The following is a 25581-nucleotide window of genomic DNA, read 5'->3' as shown; positions in this document are numbered from 1 at the left end:
AAAAAAGGAAGTTAGAGATGTAAAACATAGGGGGTTCAATGTGTCCTAACTGCTTGAAGATGGAAGGGGCCCCTAAGGAGGAATGTAGACAGACTTACAGAGCTGAGAGAAGCCCCCAGCTGACAACCAGCATGAAAAGTCTCAACCCAGAGATTATCATCGTATTGTGATGTATGCAGTGAAATCTTAATTCAAATAGGCCCCTGATTTTTAACTTTTAGTAACTCAGATATGAAATATACAATTTATAGTAAGGAGAAACCAATACAGTGTGTGTGTGTGTGTGTGTGTGTGTGTGTGTGTGTGTGTGTTTTCAGTCTTCTTATGCCTTACACTAAAGCTCATGAACTTGTTTCATTTTATTTTTTAGTTCCTATTTGTGATTTGATGAATACAAAATGCCCATACCCAAAAGTAACCAGATGGAATAGGAACATTTAAATTTTAAACATATGTGGGTAGTCTCATCCACCCTTCCCTGTTCCCTACCCAAAACCTTCACCTGAAATAGTGCATTTAATTTTGTAAACATGTGTACATCATAGCCTGACGGTGCTAGGTTGTATTCAGAAATTTCTGTGCACAAGATCATTCTCAGTCAAATACTATCATTCCCCAGGTCACCCCTCCACACATCTTTATGGGCCTCTCCTCACTTCTACCTCGAGCTAGTTAGTGCTGAGTCCGTAGAAAATAACTTTAAAATAGTATCTTAAGCAGAATAGAGAAAAGTAAATATGCTGAAGAGAATGATGGAATTCATTCTAAAACCACGTTTAAACTCACTTGGTCAGGGGGAGGGATGAGTGATGCAGTACCGAGGGGTCTGGGATGTCCACTTAACTCCACCCACGGGTGGGCTCGCGCGGCTCCGCCTCCATTCCCAATGTCACTGCTTTCCTATTCCTGCCCTACCACTCTCTGAATCTCTTTGAATCTATGATTGAAAACAGGCATCCATCGACATCCTTCCCTGGACCGCCTAACGCTAGGTCGCAGTTGTCAGGGTAACAGCGCCTCCGCAGGGAGAACCGCTCTCCGGAGTTTCCACGGAAACCACTCCTGGCAGAGGCAGGTGCGGCAGGTTGGGCGGGGCGGGACCCGGAGGAGCCCGCGGGGCGTGGCCGCCTGGCTGCGGTGCGCCCTGCGTACATAGGTTATATATACCGTACTTTTTATAAAGCACTTTCACTTGCAAACCAAAACCACTAATTCCTTCCGGCTTGGTCAAATCCAGTCGCTCTCGAGGAGCTGTCCGCACTCTGGAGATGGTCCGGGTCAAGGAGGATCTGCCAAGGACCCCCCGAGACAGTAAGGTTCTGTTGGCCAGAGTCCTCTGGAGAGGCGGGAGCGTTCGTGGGCGCCACCAAAACGTGAGGGAAGCACAGTTCCATGAGCTTCCTGCGCTTTGCATAGCGACAGGATATCCCACCAATGCCCAGCAATCAAGCAGACATCTGATTGAGGTTTGCTGCGTTCCTTTAAGTAAAGCCCCTTTACATTTGAGACGTAGGTTAGTTAGGTTAACTGGAGACGCGCCTGCCTCTTGTTTTGTTTCACAAATACCGTTGGGAAGAGTATCGTATTTATGCGCGGGGTGCATTGGAAACAACTGAGGTTTCTGGAGAATTCCTAGGTCAAGGCTGGCATTTTGAACCTTTCCCTGGTGGGTGTCTGCACAGTGGTTGCAGCTGCGGCCTCGCTGGGGCTGAGATAGGGTGCCTGCGGTTAAACTTGCGGACCTCGGTCCCCAGCCTGTCATCTTTGTCTCTTTATGGGGGGAGGGGCTGTCTGACATAATTATTAAACCTGGCAGCTGCGTTGACGGCCCCGAGGAGCATTTTTGAGTGAGCTTGCAGAAAATGAGGGGCTTTCAGCTGGCGGCCTGTTTGTCACTTCGCGCTGCCGGAAAGGCGGCTCTCAGAGCACTTTTTCTTCTTTCTAATTACCAGTAGCGGGGGCAGTGCGCGCATTCCGCGGAAGCAATTGGAAACGTGAGTATCCGTGGCTCCGCGCGGCTGGGCTCATAAGGCGTCCAGCCCGGTGGCCCGGACGCAGAGGCGGCGCGAGGAGAGGCCGGAGCGCGGGGGATCCGGCTGCGGTCGGCCTCGCGAGGCACTTCGCCACGCCTTGTCTGGAGGTGGTCCGCGCTGGCGACAACATAGGCGACTGCAGGAGGGGGCTTGAGTGCCGGGTTTCTAGCGCTTGGCTTGGGGACAGGTCCTGTGCTATGGGGACGGATGCACAAAGAACCTCGGGCCTCGGCAGCGGGTGTAGCCCTGTCTGTCCCCAATCCCTCCGCCCCTTTTTGAGAAAGGGGAGAAGCTGAATTTTACTGTTGGGTGGAAACAATGAGATTAGGCCCGTATTTTCCTGCCGGGGGGTGAGGGGGGGAACCTTTGTGCGCTGCGGCCGGTCCTGCAGGGACCTGGGCGTGGCTGCGGGGGGGAGGGCGGGTAGCCTGTCGGTGTTCCTTTGGGATCTCAGCGCCTTTGGGATTTCAGAGCTCCGAGCTCGCGCCTTCCCTTCCCCTCCTCACAGATTGCATTCTAACAGGGCAGACATTTTTATGGACGACGTAAAGCGAAAAGACCTCAGTTCCCTCCTTTCTCCCCAAAGTATGAGGGTGAAGAAAGGGGTGTGGTGTTTTCTATCGCTTGCTGAAGAGCATCTTGAAGTTCAACTTCCTTTTTATATTTATTTCTGAACAAGATTTCCAACTTTACAGAGCTGTCATCGTGCAAGGGTCTCTCTGTGGTTTAGACATTTGTGAAAGGACCTTGGCTTTTTCCTAGGGGTTCCAAGGAGCGTTTAACAGTGTCAACTGGCTCCAGAATGTCATGTTCAATGTTTCTTGTGCATTTCCACGTCCATCTGGTTCAGGCCCGAGTGTGTGATATAGAGACGCAGTTTCTGCTCTTGCCAGATCTAAATAAAGCCTAACTCCCACCGTCTCTGAGGTTCGGTTTCTTGATGTGGTGTCTGGTATCCAGTGTCAGGGGCTGATGATGGCCACGAAAGGCTTCACCTTTCCCAAAGGGCCGGCCAGTGGCAAGACAGGCGATGTTGGCTTTGGCAGTCAACTGTGGTCCAACTGCTTAAGCTTTCCAGGCCTCTGTTTCCTAAATCTGAAAAATAGGTATAATGAGTAATATCTCATAGAGAGCTGCTAAAATTTGTGTTGGTGTTCCAATTCCATCTTCCACTAATTCCGTCTTCCACTAATTCCGTCTTCAACTTTTATAACCTGAAAGTTGAGGATTGGCTTAATGAGAGCAAGTAGGAAAGAAAAAAACCTACAAAATGGAAAAATTTTAAATAACCCCCAGAAAAAGTCAACAAATTAGCTTAGAAATTGCCTAAAAACAACTAATCTAATGATTGTAAATTAATTTATAGGTAAAGAACTAAAACTGTTATGGATATGCGTATGACCCCTTTAATTTTACACACTGGTTATGGCCCTGGGGAAAGGTTGGTGTCCCTCTAACTAGAAAATGAGACTTGATATTGGGAGTTTTAATTTTGCTCCAAATCTTGGTTTTCCATCCTGGAGTGTGGTTTCTAGGGTCTTTCCAAATGAATTCCTTGTTAACTAAAACCAGATGATGTTTAAGTAAAAAGAGAAGCATTGAGAAAAGAAATTAATGTGATTCTGAGATATTAAGTATGACATGATAGAACCAGAAATAAATACTTCTACTCTAGTAAACTAACAGTTAGAGTATTGTTTCTAATTTTGTCCATTGTACTTTAAAAAGAAGTTGGTGAAACTAGAGAAGGGGTTCAGAAGGGACCCACCAAAATAAGCAGTTAAGAAGCTTTATAAAAAAAAAATCCAAGGCTGTGTGAGTTGCTGAGAATGGAATAAGAGAAAACCAGGTTTTGATAGGATATAATGAAGAACTTCAAAAATGGTGGAAGAGAAATGAGACACTGAGGAGCTTTAAGAAGAGAATAATTTATCACCTGCCCTTCATGGTCTGCCCTTAGCCATTCTTAAACCTAACAGTAGAATCACCTGAGGCTTTAAAACTCTTTGAAGGCCTAGGTCCCTTCCCAGGCCCAGATTCTGACTTACTAGTGCGAGTGCAGGTATCGATACTTGGTCGGCGCTCCCTGGGGGAAACACTACCTATAGGTAGAGAAACACTGGTCATGCCTGAGGTGGCAAAGTCAATGTCTCCAGAGGCCAGCAGGGAGCACGCAAGCCTGATGGGGGTTAACTAGGGAGGACAGGTGTAATCCATACCTGGATATCTGCCACCGTTGTCAGATCTTCTGCTTTATCAAGGGAACCTAGAAATCTAGTTTTGCATGTATTAATATGAAATCTCCAGAGCTTTAAAGGTTGGCAACTAATGAAGAGAAAAACACTTTAAAGAATATTGTGCTTGCCAAGGAAAGCATATCTGGTGAAGCCGGCCCACAGGTCAACCTCAGCCCTGGACTTTTCCTTCTCTGCAGGGGGCGGAGCAGGGGCTGGAAGAGCTGCTCTCCCAGGGCCTCTTCTAGCTTGAGTTCTGTGTTTTTTTATGCTTTCTGTTTAACTTAAAGAAACACTTCTCTGCCTCATTCTTTCTGAAGTTCCATGTCTTTCTGGCTGAGTGTCTACTCCTCAATAGATCTCTCTGGATATTTGACTGAGGAAAATTCTCTAGTTCCTTAACTTTCCCCTAACTGCAAGTTAGAGAGGCTGGCCCCTGGAGATGGGGATAGTAACCATGGGCCCCTGAGTTAGGAAGTAACCACACCTGTCCTCTCTCCCCTATGTGGACCATTCTGAGCTCCCTGACTCTCCCTGCTGGTGGTGGAGATGGGGTGAATGGGGATTGGGAGGCTTGATCTGTTCTCTGGGAGGCCTGCAAACTGTCCTGAAGCTGCCTTCCAGTGTCTCCGGGGTAGGGGGATGGCGGGTAGAGGGACCATAGATTGTCCAGGCATGCAAGCAACGCTGATGTTGAAGGATGATTTCAAAAGTTCCCAGTTCACATATCTCCTAAATCTCCCTCTAGCCTTCCTCTAAGCCAGGCATTTTTCACACATGTGATGGAAAATAGTATGTCTCCACGAGCAAAGCAGAAGCATTCAACATCCCTTTCCACAGTTAAGAACTTCTTTGCCAGAGGTAGAAAAAATTCAGGAGACCTAAAAATGTGATGGCTGGATTCTTCCCTGCCTCTCCCCTCTGGGTTAAGGCTGCTGTTATTTTGTTTGGATGTTGGGGACAGGTCGAGTAACAGGAAAGGAGAATCTCTGCCTGTCTGGCTGTTCCCACTTCCCCCATTGTAGTGCTAAGACCAGAGTGGTACCACCCTCCTTCCCAGTGATGAGGCACAGGGAACCTTCCAGGCTGACCCTGGGAGCTGTGCATGCAAGGTGGCAGGGACTCACGCGGATTACATGAGCACTTGCCCCAGCGCGACGAGCATAAGCCAGGTTTGTTCAAAACAGCTTTGTTAAGCAAGATGGCACCGTACATAAATGGAATCAGCGTCCTTTAGCCACTGCCCCTTTTCACTTTCCGTAGGCTCTGGCGTAAGCCGGCAACACCAGAGTGATGAAACAGCTGCCGGGCTCCCCTCCATGGTGATGAAAAACCTCCCAAAGCTGTAGCCGTACTGTCTTCAGTCCTTTTGCTGGTCTCTCGGTTCTCCAAAGTTGAAAACACAGCACCTGGGATCCAAAGATTTTACTATCAATGAGAAAGGAAGGAGAGTTTTGAAGTTAGAATGTGGAAAAAGCCCAGAGAAAAGGGAAGGAGGTAGGATTCAGGTGTTCGGTTGGATTCTAGTTGCCCAAACCTGGAAATGTGTTTCTTAGGTTATGGGGAAGGGTGGGCAGAAGCCACATCAGCTCTGATATTGAGCTGCCAAGGCCTTAGGCTGGGCCAGGATGTTCTCTCTCCTAATGACTGTGCGAAGACAGTGGTTGATTCTTTCACTGGAATCCTAGATGAACACATTCCACCCTGTCAGCCTCTGCCACCAGGTGGGAACCAGCTTCAGAGGACGAGGATGTAAGGTGGGGTGCTATGAGGCCCAACTGAGGGTGTCACTCCCTTCAAAGCACCATGCAGCCTCAGGGCTGTGACCCAGGAATGGCTGATTTCTCTCACTCCATCCTCCTCTAAGTGGGACTAACCTGCAGTGTCCTTTGGAACCAGACTTACTTGATATCTGTCTTCTTGCTGTAGCCCAGGCTGACTGTTAAATACATTAATTACCTCCGTTCCTGGAACATGAAGTTCTGCCCATTTCTGGCTTGATAATGACAGGTGGCTTGTGGGGAATCCCAACCGATGGGCTGCCTACCAGAGTTTACATAAGCAACTGATATTTTTCCTTAAGGAGTTTATCCAGTTGCTCTCTATTCTAGAACCTTCCTGTTGTCTTTTTATGGAAAATTCACTCCTAACAGAAGATGTACTTACCTGTGTCCAGGGACAGAGGGAGAAGGTAAAACTCCAATCCATTCTTTTGAACTTCTGCATGATGATGGTTGAAAAATTAAGGGGAGATGTGATAGTGCTGGCTAACATTTAGCTGTCTATTCATGACTATTCAGTTCATCTCTGTCCTACATGATCAAAGATTCTTGTTGTATCAGGGTCATAAGAATAGTAGTAGGGCTCAATTATGGAATACTATGAACCATAATTGCTTTTTAAAATAAACAGTGATTCCATTGGAAATTTTATTTCAAAGTATATTATTCTTACTCTTACATAGTGGCAGGCCAAAGAGAAAATTATTCTTTTTTTTTTTTTTTTAATTGGGGAAAGGGTACAGGACTTTATTGGGGAACAGTGTGTACTTCCAGGCCTTTTTTTCCAAGTCAAGTTGTTGTCCTTTCAGTCTTAGTTGTGGAGGGCGCAGCTCAGCTCCAGGTCCAGTTGCCGTTGCTAGTTGCAGGGGGTGCTGCCCACCATCCCTTGTGGGAGTTGAACCGTCAACCTTGTGGTTGAGAGGACACACTCCAACCAACTGAACCATCCGGGAGCTCAGCGGCAGCTCAGCTTAAGGTGCCATGTTCAATCTTAGTTGCAGGGGGCAGAGCCCACCATCCCTTGCGGGACTCGAGGAGTTGAACTTGCAACCTTGTGGCTGAGAGCCCACTGGCCCATGTGGGAATTGAACCGGCAGCCTTCAGAGTTAGGAGCATGGAGCTCTAACCGCCTGAGCCACCGGGCTGGCCCCGAGAAAATTATTCTTAATATGTAGTTATATAGTGGGCAACAAAAATGCAGAAAATTTTAAATTAAATCTATTCATTGGATTACCCTGTTTCTCCTAAGCATAGAAAAAGAAGGAAGCATATGACAATTTTAAAAATTAGCTGTCTGCCCCCATGTTTAGAAGAAAGATTTACACTCACAGAGTATAACAAAGAGAGTATCGGGTGGAGGGCTAGACTGTCTAATCAAACGCTGGAAGAGGGGGTATTGGTGTTTGTGAGTATAATCAGGGACCTTCTGGCTAGTGACTTCAGGGCTTTGAGGAATGGTCTAGAACTGGAAGGTAAGTAGAGAAGGTGGAGGCATTTTTCACCCAAAGGCAAACAGCTTACGCAGTGGCTCAAAAGGCATGGATTTGGCGTCTCTTTTTTGATAGTTTATGGGGAGAAAGAAGATAGGCCTTCTTTCTAGAATCAGATGATTGGGAGCTGTGTCCCAAAGGTGTGTGAGCAATTTGCTCCACACGCAGAGTCTCAGTTTCCTCATCTGTAAATGGGGATCACCACTGCATTATTTTAAGGAATGTAGAGGATTGATGTAGAGGGTCCAGTGTGGTTCATGGAACACAGATGTTTAACCTGTGTTGAGTATGGTTAGAAAGACAAAGACATAAGATGCGACTCTACCCAACTTCAACATCAGAATGAGGACGTTGAATTTGTTCCCAAGACAATATGGAGCCTTTGTAGAGTCTTTAGGAAATGAAAGCTTTCTTGTACCACTTGTATAAAAAGCTTACTGAATTTTTACACATTCCCGTATGACCGTTTGAATTTCTGCTTGGATGTTTTTTTTTTCTTTTTGGGGGGAGGTCTATAATTCAAACTCTAATACTTGAACACGTTGATCAGAATTTAAATACAGCCCTCTCAACCTGTGAGAAGACCATCTCCCACGATGCTTTGTGGGTAAACTGTGGTCTACGGTCAGCACTGCATTGGACTCCAGCCTTTCCGAGAACTAATAGTAGCTTTGAGTTTAATGATATAGTTAAGCCGTGACTGCCAGTTACTTCTGTGACAGATAAGCTTTGTGAAAATTCGATGCTCAGAAATTTTTATTAAAATGTAGTATGGGATCACCTAATTTCCACGAGTATATTCTTCTTCTTGGACATTTCCCCACACCCCTTTATTTTTCAGTTATCTTAAGTGAAAGTTACAACTTTACTATGTTTTTGGTTTGGCAATGCATACTACGTTTCCATTGTTACATCTCGATTTTACAATTTTCCAGAACTGTTTAGTGCAATTTTTAGAATATGAGTCAGTTGCAATCTTCACGCTATAGTTTTGAAACGTGTTTTTATGAACCTTCTGAGTGAAATGTTTCTCTGAAATTTCTCTCCCCTCTCTTCCCCTTCCTTCCCGTCCTTAATTTCTTTGTTCAACATAATCACTGAGCTCAGTAAGCTGTGTTATCAGACACTCCCCACCTCACCCCACCAAGGTTCTAGGAATAAGCATTTCTGAAATAATCCAGCAAAAATCACTGATCTCATGAGCTTCCCCAAAGGAAAACAAATCAGTCTTGTGAGTTAGTATAAGGATTTTTAGAAGATGATTGTTTTCCGGGCTTCATTTTTCAAGGGGGAATGGGGAGGGTTGGGGGCTAGCTCTCCGCCTCACAAACAGTAAGGCCTTCCATTTTCTGTTCTTTCATTCACATTTATGTTTCCCCCCAGGAGGGAGAGGGAGACCAGGCAGATCATCTTGCCCAGTGTGAATTAACTCTTTACTGGCCAGATTCTTTGGCGATCCATTTACCACCAATTCTCTAGTATTCTGAGTAACAAAGATTTTCTTGTACTTGAACTAAAATAGGTCCTTTGTCCTAAAAACTCAACACAAAATTTTGAAATGAGGACTGTAATCCTTCCTTTACACAGAAACACTTGGCCAGTAAATGTTTATAACCAACCCCCACTTTTACAAGCACAGACATGGATCAAAGGTACACCAACGCTCCATGTTAAAAAGTAACCTCCATTGATTGAGCATGTGTAGTGTATGGCAGGCAGTGTCCTTATTACTGTGCATGGATGGTCCCATTCAGTCCTAACAGGAATCCTGTGGCACGGTATTGTTGTCCATTTTAGAGGAAAGAAAGCCAAAGCCCAGAGAGGTTGAATAAATTCTCCAAGGTCACCAGCTACTAAGAAGCAAGCACAGGAGTTTAACTCAGACCTGTCTGAGTTTAAAGCCAGTGCTCTTTCCAGTCTAGTCTACATCTAATATGATGCACAGAAGAATCCCTTGGAATGTTCTGTTGCCCAGTTTGGGTTTCACGAGAGTTCTCTAATTAGTGAATGGTTCATGCTCAAAGAACTAAAAGACAAGACAGTACAGTTGTAAGTTTTCTTTGTATCATCTAGTTTTCACAAGCCAACATCTACAACGCATATCCAACACATTTCCTAGATGACTGAATGTTGGGCATTATTCCAAGGTGGTAAACTATATCTAAGACCCATACGAAAGGGTAAGTAGGGTTACTCCATGGACCACCAGCCAGTAAATGCACTACGTTCTCTGCAGATGACTTATTGTTAGGGAGTGGAAATTTGTAGTCTTTCACTGGAACCTTTACAACCACTGGAAAAAACAGATAAAGCAAGACTGTAAAAACCAAGTGCTTAAGCAAACTTGGTCAGGCTTTAATCATGAATAAGCCCAGTGAAGCCTCCAGCTCCTAAATGAAACACATGTGCACATTCTCTCTATGTGGGGCCAACTTGCCAACTTTTTCTTCGAAGAAACTATTTGTTGTCTACGTTATTGCCAAATTCCTAAATCTTCAAGGGTTTGGACTGTAATTTTAACTCTTTGTCCTGACACTTAGCTTACTGCTTGGCATATAGTCTGTGTTCAATAAGAATTTGTTTGAAGGAGAGTATTAGTGTTCTCCAGAGAAACAGAACCAACGGGATATTTATTTACTTCGTTTGTTCGTTTGTTTGTTTATTATAAGGAATTTGCTCACATAATTATGGAGGTTGGCAAGTTCGGTCTGCAGGGTGGGACCATAGGCTAGAGACCCAGGGAGAGCCAATGTTCTAGTTCAAAAGGTGACAGGCTGGAAGAGACAGTGTTTCAGATGAAGTCTAAAGGCAGTCTGCTGGTGAATTCTCTCTTACTCAGGAGGGGGTCTGTATTTTTGTTCTGTTCAGTCCTTCAACTGATTGGATAAGGTTCAGCCACATTATGGAGGGCAATCTGCTTTATTCTACCAATTACAATGGTAATGTCATCAAAAACATTCTTGCAGAAACATCTAGAATAATGTTTGATCAGATGTCTAGGCACCCTGTGGCCCAGTCAAGTAAACACATAGAATTCACCACCACAGTGAGTAAATGAGTAAATGCAAAACAGTAGCTTCTGAACTGAGGCAGAGCAAGAGGGATAGCAGGTCTCTGCTATTACAGGCTTCAGTGAAAATGGTACCTTAGTGATTAGAAGGACTCTTCTTCCCAGTGAGGCAGCTCCAACAGACCACAGAGTTGGAAACCAGGACGCGACTCTAGGTGAATCTTCTTTTGGCCACTTGCGCCCAAGTGATCAGTTACCACTGGACCAAGTGAATTAAAGAAAGGAGTTGAGACATATACCATGCTCTCTAGAGTTGAGGGGTGAGAGGATGTCTTTCTTACGGGTGATAGTTTTTTGAAGGTGGAACCCTAAAACATGTAAGAACCTAGTTTCTCCAAGAACTCATGGGGAAAATAACCTTTATGCTACCCAAGTGCATGCGGTCATATACAAGACTGCTTTGCATCGTTGATTTAATGCAGTTAGGTGGTTTCTGTGAATTTCTGAAACTTGTAGATTATTGATTCTCCAAAATCATAACTCCTATTGTGTACTCTGGAATCAGTTTTCTAAATTTCCATCTTAAAACATGTGCTGCGTGCAAAGTAAGAAACCTGAGAGACATGTCCCTGTTTTGTGACTTAAGTTGTATTTATTTTTGTTATCTGCATACAAATCCACTTTACATTGTACCTTTGTAGACAAGAAGTGTTTGAAGAAAAGTGTTATTAAGGACATTAGCATTTTGCTCACGCAGGGTTGATATCTGCACAAATTCCCACTGTGGCAAGTTTTCTTTCACCCAGTTTCCCTGTACAATTAAGTTAGCATCTCCCTGGAAAATGTCCTCGTAGTCTAATGTTGTTTTAACTTTTTTATTTATATAAATAAATACATGCACTTAATTTTGAAAACAAAGTGAAATTTTGTTAAATTAAATTTAAAAACAAAATGGTATTTTTAAAAGCTAATTATCCTTAGCAGTCTCTTACCTCCCTACTACCTCATCTCCCAATCGTCCTCCCTGAAGACAACCCCTTTCAATATTCTTAGCCATTCTTTGTTTCCATGCTTGTGGAAATTGTCCTCTTCCTGCTATTTCTTTGCTTTTTTTATTCACATAGCAATTTATTTACATAATTCAAAAGAAAAAAAAAGGATAAAAACAATGAAAAATCTTCTTCTCACCCTGGTCCCCAGCGTTCCTAATTCCCACTCTGAAGACAGGAATATTACCAGCCTCTCATATATCCTTCCTGGAATTTCCATACATATACATACACTACTATTTATTGATCAATTTAGGTATTATCAGTCACAGTAGATGAGAATTTAGCTTCCTCTCCTATACTCTATTTTCTCTTTTTCCTTCCCAGCAACTTAATTATAGTATGTCTTGATTGAATCATTATTTATATTATTATAACTATATAAATATTGTCACTGCTGAGCCAAGTAGTTTACTATAATTATGTTTCCTTTTATATACTGCATTTCCCCCCTCCCCCCTCCCACCCTCCAACTCCGAGTCAAGCTGTTGTCCTCAGTCCAGTTGTGTAGGACACAGCTCACTGGTCCATGTTGGTATTATGAGCCTTGCGCTCTACCCAGCTGAGCCAGTCGGTCACCAGTCAGCTCACAGCAGCTCACAGCATCTCTCGCCGGCTGCCGGCTGCCCATGCCAGCCACCAGGCCGCTCACAGCAGCCCAGCTCCAGGTCAAGCCGTTGTTCTCAATCTAGCTGTAGAGGGTGCAGCTCACTGGCTCATGTGGGAATCAAACCGGCGACGTCAATGTTAGGAGCACAGTGCTCCAACCACCTGAGCCACCCGGCCATCCCTATACTGCATTTTTTTTACCCAGAGCTAATGATCACTTCATTTTTCTCATTATATTTTCTACAGGACTTTCATTAATATTTTTTTCAAACGATCCAGCAGCTATATCACATAATTGATCTTTTTTTTTTTTCATTCAAAAAATTTCAAACATTTCATTGACTCCATGTCTTCCCTCCCCTCTGAGATTTTTCTCTCTTAGGCCTCAGTTCCACGCCAGTTTGGGCTGCTTTTTCCTCTACTCCCACTATGCAGTTGTTTTGGGAGTTGCTTTTGTCATTCTCATTCTCCTGTTTTGGATTCTCTTTTTTTTTGGACCCCAATGTCTTTTTCTTTCTTGATTTAATTGTTTTTCTGAAATACATCCTCCAGTAGTTTTTAAAGAAAAGGTACATAGAAGGTTTTTTACATATCTGAAATGACTTGATTCTACCCACACACTTCATAGTGTGGTTGGGTATAGAATTCTCAGATGAAAATCATCTTTTTCTCAGAACTTTGAAGGCTACTCCTCTGCCGTCTAGTCTCTACTATTGGTACTGGAACGTCCTTTGCCATTGCCTTTTCAGTTTCTTCAATGTGAACTATCTTTTCTTCCTATGTATTCTGATGCAATATATTCTTTTAGGGGAGGGGGCCTCTAAAGATAGTAAATACAGTGGATTTTAAAAACCTTTCTTCTGCTACCTGTATTGTTTCTGTGGACTGTGAGTTCCTTTTTTGTTTGTTTGGATTTTTTTGGTTTTAGACTTTCTCTTTTTTCAAATGTCTGGTGAACTTGGACAGTCCACACATACTTAAGAGTGAGGCTCTAAAATGTTTGATTGCAGTCTTTGTGTGATTGGTGGGTTTGGCAGTTAGTGGATCTCCTTTGAAGAATTATCTGGCAGTGAGCCAGTTGGTTCTTTGGGAGATTCCAAACGGCAGTGCTGGGAGGATTTTTCTTTAGTGGGAACATTTAATTTCTTCTAAGACTAAGGAGTCTTCTAAGAATTCTTCTGCTTTGGGTGGATAAAATTGATTTCCACAATTCTGAGAGCGTGAAAGTGTACAGAATCTGGTATGCCTGCATTCGGTATACAGTATAAACTATGCAGACTTCACTTTAATCTTCAGGTTTCAGTTTGGTGTTGCTTCTACTTTCCAGGAGTCTGTCTGGTGACTTCAGATTAAATTTTTCTTCTTGAGTAGAGGTCATTATTATTATTATAATTATTATTTTAATTTTTTACTTAACCACAGAGCTGGCTGTGTGCGGTAGAATCAGCCGTATAGTAATATCAAGAATTTGGACTCTGCAGCCAGAATGTTTGGGTTCAAATCTTGGCTCCACTAGTTACTAGCTGTCTGACCTTGGTCAAGTTCCCTAAGCCCTGCAGTTGGTGACTCCAAGCTAAAAATGAACCATAAAAGCCCAGGGAGCAAAAAGCACATTTGAATTTTATTTCTCTTTAACCTAGGCTATCTATTTTGTATTTTTAAAAACACTTTATTTAATAATACACCAACCAAACCAATGAAAGCACAAAGAAATACAATTGCATACGTGATCTTTCTGCAAAGATAGTATGGCATTTCCCGCTGAAATAACTCACTGTTCACAGAATTGGCAATAAGAAAAGGAAAAAGTCTCTAAACAAACAGGCCATTGAAAATATATATGATGACATAAGGATGATGCAGTGGCAAATTGCAACATAGAAAGAAGTCCTGAATGAAAATTTTGTCTTACAAAAGGATCAAAAGCTGTCCGACAAAATGGCAAAGAAACAATGTTTATTTTGAAATCTTACTCAGTTTTCATGTTTGGCTTTACCGTTGGTGTCTTTAAGAAGGTAATCTGTTTTCAGTTCACTGCCATACTTAGAATTAACGTGGATATTTCTCAGCTTGAATTATCTTTGCCTCTGGGTTAAACATAAGACCATGGAGTGGCAGAGAACCGTACCTCTCCCATGGTTAAGAATGGAAGAAGAGGAGCAACTGGCCAGAGAAAAGTTCAGGAGAGGAGAGATGCAGACACACTGTGGTCAAGGCTTCCCAAACAACACAATTTAGGGAGGAGACAGGCCAGGTGTTCTGTCCCCAAATGGGCGTAGGTTTGCAAGGGTTGTTGAAAGTGGTCCTAAATCCCTCCACCTAGAGTATGTCTTCTATATGTTTTCTGGCTCTGAAGCATAGAAAATGACAAAATATGTTTAAGTAATAAAAAATATGAATATGTGTACTTTCCAAGTCTCATTTGCTAATTTATTTCTAGAGTTTTATATGGTGATTTAAAAAAAAAAAACAACGGAAAATATAGCCAGCTACTTAAATTTGCAAAAGTGAATGAATGTACAAGGATAGGTTGATTTGTTTTGTTTTGTTTTGTTTCTACATTTGTTTACAATATTAATTTACCCACATTAGGGGATTGGTCAAATAAATTATTCTACATCTATAAAACAGCATGCTATGCAACTATACACCGAGAAATGAGCTTATAGCACTAAATATTTCCATAAGGAAAGTTATCCATGATATATTGGTAGAAAAGTAAAAGAAGTTATAAATTACTGTGCATCGGTTTGTTTTAATAAGCACTGTTTTACTAATGTTTGTCTAGAACCATCTGGGATGATGCTAAATTTTTAAGTAATCATTTCTGTGTGGTAGAATAATAGATGAAAATTGAATTGATGCAAAGATCATTCACTGCTTTTGAAAGCAGAAAAAAACCTGTATATAGCTATAAAGTGACTGAAGGCAAGCAGTAGAAAGCACAGAGTTAGAAGAAAATGACCTTAATAACACACATATTGGATAATCACAATTGAGATTAAAACTATATTTTTGTTGAAATAACTCAAAATGTTGACTTTCCATTTTCACAGATGAAACCAGTTGAATAGGCTTGAAGATATAAAATCATGTTTGTTAAATTAGAAAGTATAGTAATAAATAGTGGTTGATTTAATTGCATTGTTAAAAATACATTTTCAAAGTGTTGATTTTTTTCAGCTCTAATCTAGTACTTATTCAAAATTCTTTAAAAGATTTTTGTTTGATATAAATTCTGTAGTAGTGGAGGCAATTTGTTCTCTTCAAGAAATCAATCTATATTGAAGAGCAGAGAGGTTGTTATTCATGACAGACTTGGGCCCATTAGTTCCAGTCGATTCTTGAAAAAAATATATCATTGTGACTCCATGCCTCAGAAAATGTGAACTGATGCACTGCGTTTTAATGTATAGATTTAACATACTGTATTTATTTAATTATCTTTACACTTTTTATCTGGGAGGCAAGAGTCTTAGTTACTGGGTTATTCGAAGAAAAACTGTGTAATATGAGACCTGACAATTAAATTCACAAACTTGTTGCAACGATGTTGCAAACCATTTTTAATATCAGAGAGATTATTCATTATAAATTTATACCAACTGGAAAAACAGTTAACCAAGTTTACTCTTTGGAAGTGCTGAAAAGGCTGCGTGAAAAAGTGAGACGACCTGAACTTTTCACCAACAATTCATGGCTCTTGCATCATGGCAATGCACCAGCTTACGTGGCACTGTCTGTGAGGGAGTTTTAAGCCAGTAAACAAATGACACCCTCCCTACTCACCTGATCTGGCCCCCAGTGATTTCTTGCTTTAGCCGAAAATAAAGGAAATATTGAAAGGAAGACATTTTGATGACATCCAGGACATCAAGGGTAATACGATGACAGCTCTGATGGCCATTCCAGAAAGAGTTCCAAAATTACTTTGAAGGGTGGACTAGGCACTGGTGTCAGTGCATAGCTTTTCAAGGGGAGTACTTTTAAGGTGACCATGGTGATATTCATCAATGAGGTATGTAGCACATTTTCTAGGACGAGTTCACAGACTTAATTGTCTGACCTAGTACGCCCTTCTTATCACACTCTACCTTGGTATATGAATTTTGGTGTAATTTTACTTGACTATTTGAGGTAGCATTTTTACCTGTCATTTTTCTGGTATGATTCAAGTTTCATAAATGTATACAAATGTATATGTGTGAGTATATAGGGTATATATGAATATATACATATATATATAAGATGTTTTACTGAAAAAGTAAATATTCCTAAACCATAGCATATGTAAAAAATTTAGTATTGCTGAAGGCTCCCTGTGATCCTTTGCCATAACATTGACAAAAGCACCAACTTTGTGAAATATTTCTCCAGCCTTTCAGATGGATTGGAATTGGAATGGATTTGAATTTTTGATTTCTGACGGTCTATGCGTGGCATCTACTCATGCCTAAATATGGCGCACATGTGAGCCATGTATATTTCCCCCTGCAGCACAGTACTTTGTGTGAACGAGGCATGTGTCTCTCTGCAACAGCATCCATATAATCAGGCACATTGTAGCTTCATCTGCATGGACGAAACAGATGTGCAGTTGTGTGACTGACCGTCCATGGAAGCATCAATGGCGCCTGCAGCCAGGATGTGCATGGTACATTCCAATCCACTGCAAAGCAAAATACATGCGGAAGAGAATGGCCTGATTGTTGGGGCTAACAGTGTCAGCCTTTGAATTGAGGAAGGAGGGGGAGTGGAGGGAGAGAGGAGAAGGAAGAGAAGGAGGAGGCGGAAACAAAACAAGACAACGTGTAATCAAGGCTGATGATAAAGTAACTTTCATTTCAAGTGACACATTCAAATTAATCTTCGTTCATACATTAGCCACCAACCCTCTTACCACCATATAGGAGAAGTGAGAATACAGACAGTCCTCAACTTACAATGTTTCGACTCACAGTTTTTTAACTTGGTGATGGTGCGAAAACCATCCTATTCTGTAGAAACCATACTTTTGATCTTTTCCTGCACGATGCGATGCTCTCTTGTGATGCTGGGCAGGGACAGTGAGCATAGTGGGCCACGTGGTCACAAGGGTAAACAAATGGTGCTCTACAGTCTACTGTGTTGACAGCATTTTTTGGATATTGTGATGAGCATGGTTAAGGTAGGCTAGGTTAAGCTATGATGTTCAGTAGGGTAGGTGCAGTAAATGCATTTTTGACTTACAATATTTTCAACTTACCATGGGTTTATTGGGTCATAAGTCAAGGAGCATCTGTACAATTTTAAAATCAATCAGGAATGGCATGTTTAGCCTTACCCCAGCCTGGAAGAGGAGCAGAGTGGTCGTGAAGCGGGTAGTGTTGGGGGGAATTAGTTACAAAACATCTACTGCATAGATGCTTTTTTCAAAACCCGGCCATCCTGCCACAACAATCCCCAACCAAGTTTGTTAACGCCTAGTGTCTGCTTTCTGAGTGCTGAATACATTCACCCACATGCTAAATCGTAGGCAAGCTCTGGAGCTTTTATTCCTCTTGGGAAATTTGACAGGGATCAGGGTGGGCCTGGGAAACCTATTCAGAGGCCCTACATAGCGTAACCGTGAGTCCTAGACAAGGGGGACCCTTGTGGGGTGAAACCAGCCATCCCTCCACTCACCAAGCCCTTCACCCTTGTTCAGAGCTACTCCAGGCCTGAGAAAGGACCACCTCTTTTCTAATCGCATGAAGGGCTACTGGTGGGCTAGTCATAACCAGAAAATAATGTAAACTATTATTAGCAACTCCTTTTCAATAGCCTAGGAAGGTACTAGGCTGGGCCTATTGTTATCTTACTTAATACACATGACCACCCTATGAAGGGAGTACTACCATTAGCTGTGTTTTCATAAATGAGAAACTGGAGGCTGAGAAAAGGTTAGTGGTTTGCCCAAGATCGCCTGGTTCGTAAAGGGTGTATCCAGCTTTAGAACTCAGGCTGTTGGGCTGCAGATTAGCATACCCAACATCTGGGAAGGATCAGAGTTTTCCATGCCCCAGTGGCCAAATATCAACTACTATAGATATTTATCCTAGACATATTGATATTTGATCATGTCTTATGTCACTCTGGACCCCTCGCAGTTCCTACCCCAATGCTGTCAACATAATGGAGTTTCAGTAAGTATGCACTGAATTAGCTAATGGAAAAAAGATGGTACATTCTAGTTCAAGGGTTGGAGATTGTGGTTTCAGTAACTTTTGAAATATTTTTCTTTTGGAAGATTTCAAAGTTACACAAAAGTAGAAAGAATAGCATAACAAACCTCAGTGAACCCAAAGCCAGTGTCAATAATTATCCACATTTCGCCAACGTTTTTTGCTAGGTTTTGTTTTTTTCCTGTTCTATTTGAAAGCAAATCCCAGACATGTCATTTCATTTTTAAATACTTCAACATGGATAACAGATGAGGGCTTAAAAAAATCACATAACCACCACATAATTATCATACCTAAAACATTAACAGTAATTTTTAATATTATCTAATACCTAGTCCATACTCAAATGGTCTCAAAAGCATCTTTTTATAGTTTGTAGAATCAGAATGGAACGTACGTGCATGTTGTTTTTGGTATGTCTCCTGTACTTTTTTCCTAGAGTCTCCCCACCCCCTGCACTTTTAATGAGATTGACTCTTTTTTTTTTTTTTTTTTTTTGAGAAACTGGGGCAGTTGTCCATTACAGTGATTTTTAACTGACTGTGGAAGCACTTCATTAGGGGAGTTGGTGATGCCCAGTTTTCGGGAGGTTTCCACTCCTAATATCGTCTGGAATTGTGTCTGTATTGATGAGAGCCTGGGTTTGATCATAACTGTTCCTTTAGCACACAAATGTGTATTGAATGCCTGCTGTGTGCCCACCTTGTATCCAAGGCCAGAGATACAGAGGCTTGGTGCTTTGCTGTAAAGACAGATAAAATGAAAATAAACTCACAAGGATGAACAAATCATATCTCTCAAGTCACTTTTATCAAATGAATTCAAGATGTTGATTAACCATATGTATCTGAACAAAATTTGAGCAACTCTTGAATGGCTGGATACTTTCAGGAGGCTTAAACGATCCCTGTTCTCACCTGTTTATCAAGTGCCGGTGCAATTTTTTCTGGTGTATTGATTCCATCCGGCAGTGATTGGAAATGACGTGCACAGGACAACATTCTCCACTCTTGACTGCTGCGTAGGTGAGAATTTCTAACACCGCAACAAGGACGGCCTCACTGTGACTACAACAGGCAGAACTCTGGGAAGCAGGATTGGGAATAATGGGGAAGGTGTTGTATGGTAGTTGTATCGTAGATCTAGGAAAATGCACGGGGGAAAACTGCTATATTTAGGGACCTAGAATTGAACTTGAGTACAGGAGAGTGTCAGATATATGAAATTTGAAGCACAAAAGGTAGAAGTGACAATAAGCTAGAGATACAAAAAAATTCTTCTTTCTCATTTGGATTTTTCTTTTCTTTTTAAAGAAAAGTAACTCCCTTTCTTTTGTAAACTCCCTTTACCATGGTTATCTAAGACATGCCACCTGAGTGTTTTTTAAGGGATGCTTAGAAAATCAACACCTTATTCGTGGCAGTATCATAGTGGAGCTGGACGCCAGTATCTGTGTGTGTAAACCTCAGGACATGGCAGCCCTGCAGCTCTCACACCAGGGACCCGAATGCAGATGGCCATTTTAGGAGGAGGACAACCTTTAATTGTCACACTTTTGTTGCCAGATCTGTGATGGTTAACTGGACAGGCATCGTGCAGCCCTGGAGTTCTCTTCCAAACCACATCAAATTCTCAGAATACTAAACTAAGTTTTACTTAAGCTGGTAAGGAGGTGAGGGCAGATATTTTCACTTTCTATTTGAAACCTGCAATGAATTTGCTTTCTCTTCAGAGAGCTAACCTTGCCTCTATGAAGCAAACTAAAACAAGAGCAATACTTTGTCTTCAGAAAATTAGCAGCCCCCTGAACTCGATGCTGTTTTGGGTACACTTTTAATAATTTTGCTTGATAATAATGTAAGGTTTTCTTTTGTGAAGCTCATAGCGCATTTCACATTCCATCTCATTAATTTTTATTATACCCCTCGGATGTGGGTATTATTATTCTTATCAGGAAAATGGAGCTCTAGACAGTGTCAGGTCATGCAGGTAATTGGGACATGGCCGGAAGCAGAGGCAAGAGTTCCCAGGTCCCATACCTTAGCTTTCAGAGCACACAGCCTTTGAAAGCCAAGTTTTCAGGATTGCAATCATGCCCAAAAATATTTTTTGAAAGTCCCTTGGGAAAAATACCACTCCTGCCAGCTCCTTTAGGCACCCCACAGAGCAATGCTTTCATTCATTCATTCATTCATTCATTCATTCAGTAAATATGTATCAAGTGCCCACTTGTGCCACATTGTCTCCTGAGTGCTGGGGAGACCCTGCCCTCAAAGAGATGTGCTTATACCCTTGTCTCAACTGTCACATAGAACCTTCTGGGGGTGTAAAAAGATAACAAGGGCTGAGGAGGGGGACCTCAGGAGAATGCGCTGTTATAATTATAATAATAATGATAACAAGAGCTAACTCTCATATAATGAGCTTTGTACTGTTGTTCTAAGTACTAGCTTATGTATTCTCTTAGCAGGGATTCTAGTTCATGGGGGGAGGGGGAGTATGTGGTTCTTTTTACTACAGTAGCATCCAAGGCTGCCAGAACAAAACACCACAGACTAGGTGGTTTAAACAACAGAAACTTATTTTCTCACAGGTCTGGAGGCTGGAAGTCTGAGAGCAGGGTGCCAGCATGGTCGGGTTCTGGAGAGGGCCCTCTTGCTAGCTTGTAGATATCTACCTACTCACTGTGTCCTCACCTTTCGTCGTTGTATGTGCGTGGAGAGAGGAAACCAGAGTCTCTTCTTATAAGGCCACTAATCCTGTTGGATCAGGCCCCACCATTATGACCTCATTTAACCTTAATTACTTCCTTGGAGGGTAGGAGCAGCTTCAGTGACAAGAAGCCCTCTGGGCACGTGGAGGAGAGCCCCATTCTCCCTGGCTCTTGCCTGGGTGGGTTTTTTTGTTTGTTTGTTTGATTGATTTTTATTGGGAAATATTGGGGAATAGTTTGTTTTTCCAGGACCCATCAGCTCCAAGTCAAGTCGTTGTTTTCAATCTAGTTGTGGAGGGTGCCGCTCACCGGCCCATGTAGGAATCGAACCGGTGACCTTGGTCTTATGAGCACTGCACTCTAACCAACAGAGCCAACCCGCCGCCCTGCCTGGGTGTGTTTTTGATCCCAGGTTTAAGGATAGGTGAGCTCAGCATTGCTCGCCTGTGATTGACCTTAAAGTGAAACTCTACTGTATCCATGGCCAAGATCGGCCCTTCAGAATTCAGGTCATTGCATCAATACTGCTGCTTTTTCCTGTCCTGGGAAAATGGAGTGGTGTCTCTCAGATGTGAGAAACCTCTAAGGAAGCACAGGCCCAGCTGCCTGCCTCATGTCTGCTGATGCTCTTCCACCCAAAGCATCCATCTGCCCCTGCCATTTTCCCTATGGTGGGAAATGTCATTCCTTCTTATAGGAGTCAAATTGTGCAAATGGTGTCCTATTTCATGTTCACATACCATTTTCTAGGGCGAATTTCCTAGACAGACATTCCTGATGTTCCCTCGGCAGCACTGTTCCACAGCGATTTGCCCTTTGTCTCCATTTTTGTCTTTCGATGTATTCATCTAATGACTGAAAAAAGAATGCGTGAACAAATGAATGAGTCATTTTCACTGTAGTTCCCTAAGAACACTGTTGATTCTTTCTTTTCACAAAAACTTTCTGGCCAAAAGAGCATCGAATGTGGTTAGTTCCTTGAATGGCAGGCTCCTCATCAAAACAGCTATTCACTTATCATAAAATTTGGAAATCCCAGCCTGTTTCGTTTTGACCTGTGGGCCTTTTCACTCCAAGTTTACTCAGTTTCAACCTCACTTACATAAAGTGAAAAGAACATCCATCTTGGAGGCTGTGCGATCCTGGCGTGAGGGTACTCGGCGGCCTCCTGCATTCTCAGCGTACGTGGATCTGGAATCATAGCGGGGACGGCCAGCCTGTCATTTTCTGGGGATGTTCCTTTCACGTTTGCTCCGATGTCTACATGTGTGATCTTGAGCAACTGTGTCTTTGTGTTTGAAAAGAGCCAGGCCTCCCTGAGGAGTTGTTTAGCCAATAACATTTATTGTATTTCTGCTTTGTCACAAGCCCTGTGTGCAGTAGGGACGATTCTGGGATGAGTTATGCTAATCAGGCAGAATGTGCCTCCAGTCTCAGGGAGCTCAGAAAGGAGGTGGGTAGACAGGACATAGACACGGGAAATTACATGAGGAGAATCGCAGGACCAGAGACAAGGATGCTCACTTAAGGAGTAGTTTGTTAAGAAAGATTGGGTTCAATGAGCAGCCAATGAGTGGGTGTGAACAAAGGAAGGTGCTTTTGTTATTAAAACTGACTGTTCCTTAGACCACTGTGAACAAGGGCTGAGAAAATTGCTAGACCAGTGGTTCTCAACCAGAGCTGATTTTTCCCCTGCGGGCAAAATCATGGGACATTTGGCAGTGTCTGGAGACATTTTTGGGTGTCACAATGGAGGAGGGAGAAGAGGTGCTTCTGGCAACTAGTGAGTAGAAGCCAGTGATGCTGATAAACATCCCACAATGCACTGTCCCCACAACAAAGAATTATTTAGCCCAAAATATCAATAATGCCGAGGCCGAGAAGCCATGTGACAGCCTGAGGGACAATCTGGTCTGAGTGGTGGGAACTGGGTCACTTCAGCTCCTTGGGACACAGTTTACTTATCTATGACGTAATGACCTCTTAGGTTACATGGGCTCTAACTTTCTGTGATTCAACGAAGCTAACTAAACGAGAGACTAAAGATGGGATGTAACTGTCTTCAGAATTTCATGCTTTGGAAAAAAAGAAGAAACATGGGAGGTTTAAAAGAGACTTTCTAGGAAATAGTGCTTATACTCAGGTGAACCTCGAAAAAATTGAACCATTTCACCCTCATTAAACCTGTAAAAGGAGCCAGAAGGGCCCCACATTCTCATGCTTTGTCATTGAGGAAGGAATTCTTGTTAGGACTCAAGGGACAGCCCTGAGCAGAATCTTCTCCTAGAATTACACAGAACCTAAGAAACAGCCGGCTGCACCTGAGGGCTGCTTTTCAAGTATTGTCCCAGAAGCCAAGTCCCTGAATGCTGTAGCACTGCCCTCCCAAGCCGGGGCCATTCTTCTGTGTCCTCCGACTGAATTGCAGCCACACCTTGTCTGCTACATGTCTCTCTTCATATCACAAAGAGTCGGCTCTTCCCGTCCTTAAGAAATGACCAGAAAGCAAAGAGTGAGAAAAAGAAAAGAAAAAAAACAAGCTTTGCCTACATGGGAAAGCTGGCCTAAAGAGAACACAAATTGTCCGAGTTGCCCAAATAGATTGATGATATTACATTGATTGGTACTTTCCAGAAAAAGCAATAGATTCTAATGAAATCCCCTACCACAAAGTAGTGAAGGCTATTTTATGTACTCTAAAAAATATATAATATTAAAAATTCAAAGTTTGCTTGTACAATATATTGTTTATAAAAAGAAAGTTCTGTACAAAGATAACTCTAAGCATTACCATGTCACAAATATGATAAATTTTAATTTCAGAATGTTTGAGCAATATTTTCATGGAAAGATCAGAATTTATTTATAGGTATTTATAGTCACAAATCATATATATATATATATATATATATATATATATATATATATATATATTTCTTTTTTTTTTTAATGCTAAAACAGAATGCTTTCTGTGTCAATGTAAACAGAGGCCCTAAAAGTCAAGAAAAAATTAGTAGATGCTGTCCACACTCATGATCCAAAGCAAGACGAGTCCACTGTGAAGGACTTGCTAAGGGGGTGGCCAGAAACTATTTTGTGACACCAATGCCACCACATACCTTGAGGTTTTCTTTGCACCGTTAGAGAGACGGTTGGGGTATGAGTGTCTCTGTCCCACCCTGAACCATGGCAGGGGGAAGGGGTGCTTCCTTCTCATCTTAAACCAAGTGACAAAGGCAAAACCTCCAGGAAGAACCAACCCTGCCAACACCTTGATTTTGGACGGCTGGCCTCCAGATTGTGAGAAAATACATTTCTGTTGTTTTACGCGTGTGTGTTACAGCGTAACTAGTGCAGGGCCTCCCAATATTTTTATTCCTACCTAACCTTAGTTAGTGCTACCCCCATATTTTATTTCTGCTGCTTGTTTTTCCTTCTCTGAGCTAATCCTTTTGGAATTTTATTCTCTTGGTAGTCGACCGACCCCTTCTATCTTGATGAATGTTTATCTTCCATTTCTTCATCTGTAAAATGAGTGTGAGTACCTACTGCCTAGGGTCAGTTGGAGCATTAAATGAGTTAATACATGTAAATGCTCTTAGAACAGTGCCTGGCATATAGCAGATGCTGTATACACATTATTACCATTATTATTAAGTTCTGCTTCCACTTCTGAAGGGGTGACTTATCTTGCGGTTTCCTCAAAATTAATGGCACGTTTTCTTCTATCATTTGCGTCATTGGTGAAAACCCTGCATTACACTTGGATCTAGAACAACCCTTTATTATATAGGTCCTGGGATTAATTCTGAACTAGGTTTTCAGCAAATTCACTGATGGTCTCCAGCTAATTGAAAAACTTGTGGTATTAAAGCTTGTCATGGTTTATCTCAGTGGACTAGGTGATGGGCAAATGGGCCCAAGGCCATGGTTCGGCCCACCATGTAAGTCAATTTACTGCTCTTTGCACAGCTACAGCCTAACTTTACCCATAATTTTACAAATGTGGGCCATTGGTCATATGGGTCAGAACAAAAGACCATAGAGGCTTGTAAAAATCCATCAGCAAGGTTGGAAAAATAAAAATACATTCATGTTGATGTGTGGTTAGCAGAGTTTCATTCATGGCTCAACTTCTTATGAAACCTGACTTTAAGCCTTACTATCACTGTCTTTCTTAGAGAAGTACAAAGAAATCCTATAGAATAATAAATATGGAACATCCACATAATTATAAACTGTCTCATCTACTAAGGATAAATGCATTTGAGGATGATGACAGTTTAATGGAATATGTTCCGAACTTTTCATCTCTTTAACAGGTTGTGGGCTGACCTAAGAGTGAGTGATTTTTATCCATAATTTACAATGCATTGAGGAGCAGCTAAGCAGAACAAAATCAAAAGCCTTTTCAAAGTCAAGAAAGATTGTAACTCTCTGCAGTCCATTTAGCTACAAA

At 42.1% G+C, this 25581-nt stretch overlaps 1 protein-coding gene across 2 annotated transcripts in view; it reads left to right on the top strand.

Annotated features, from left to right (window-relative positions):
- The first annotated feature begins 1817 nt into the window (after window positions 1–1817).
- The window catches only part of TRIM2 (tripartite motif containing 2), a 134071-nt gene continuing 110307 nt past the window's right edge, over window positions 1818–25581 (top strand). Inside the window, exon 1 of one of the 2 annotated variants that reach the window (XM_074338427.2) lies at window positions 1818–1994. The gene's annotated coding sequence lies outside the window, so the exon portion shown is untranslated. The remainder of the gene's footprint in view (window positions 1995–25581) is intronic. The other variant, XM_019722550.3, reaches the window with a different exon arrangement.

Source organism: Rhinolophus sinicus, chromosome 15, assembly GCF_057876585.1.
Source record: "Rhinolophus sinicus isolate RSI-liver-muscle chromosome 15, RSI-T2T, whole genome shotgun sequence".
In the NCBI taxonomy this organism is placed as follows: domain Eukaryota; kingdom Metazoa; phylum Chordata; class Mammalia; order Chiroptera; family Rhinolophidae; genus Rhinolophus; species Rhinolophus sinicus.
This window is presented reverse-complemented; position numbering and strand designations above follow the sequence as displayed.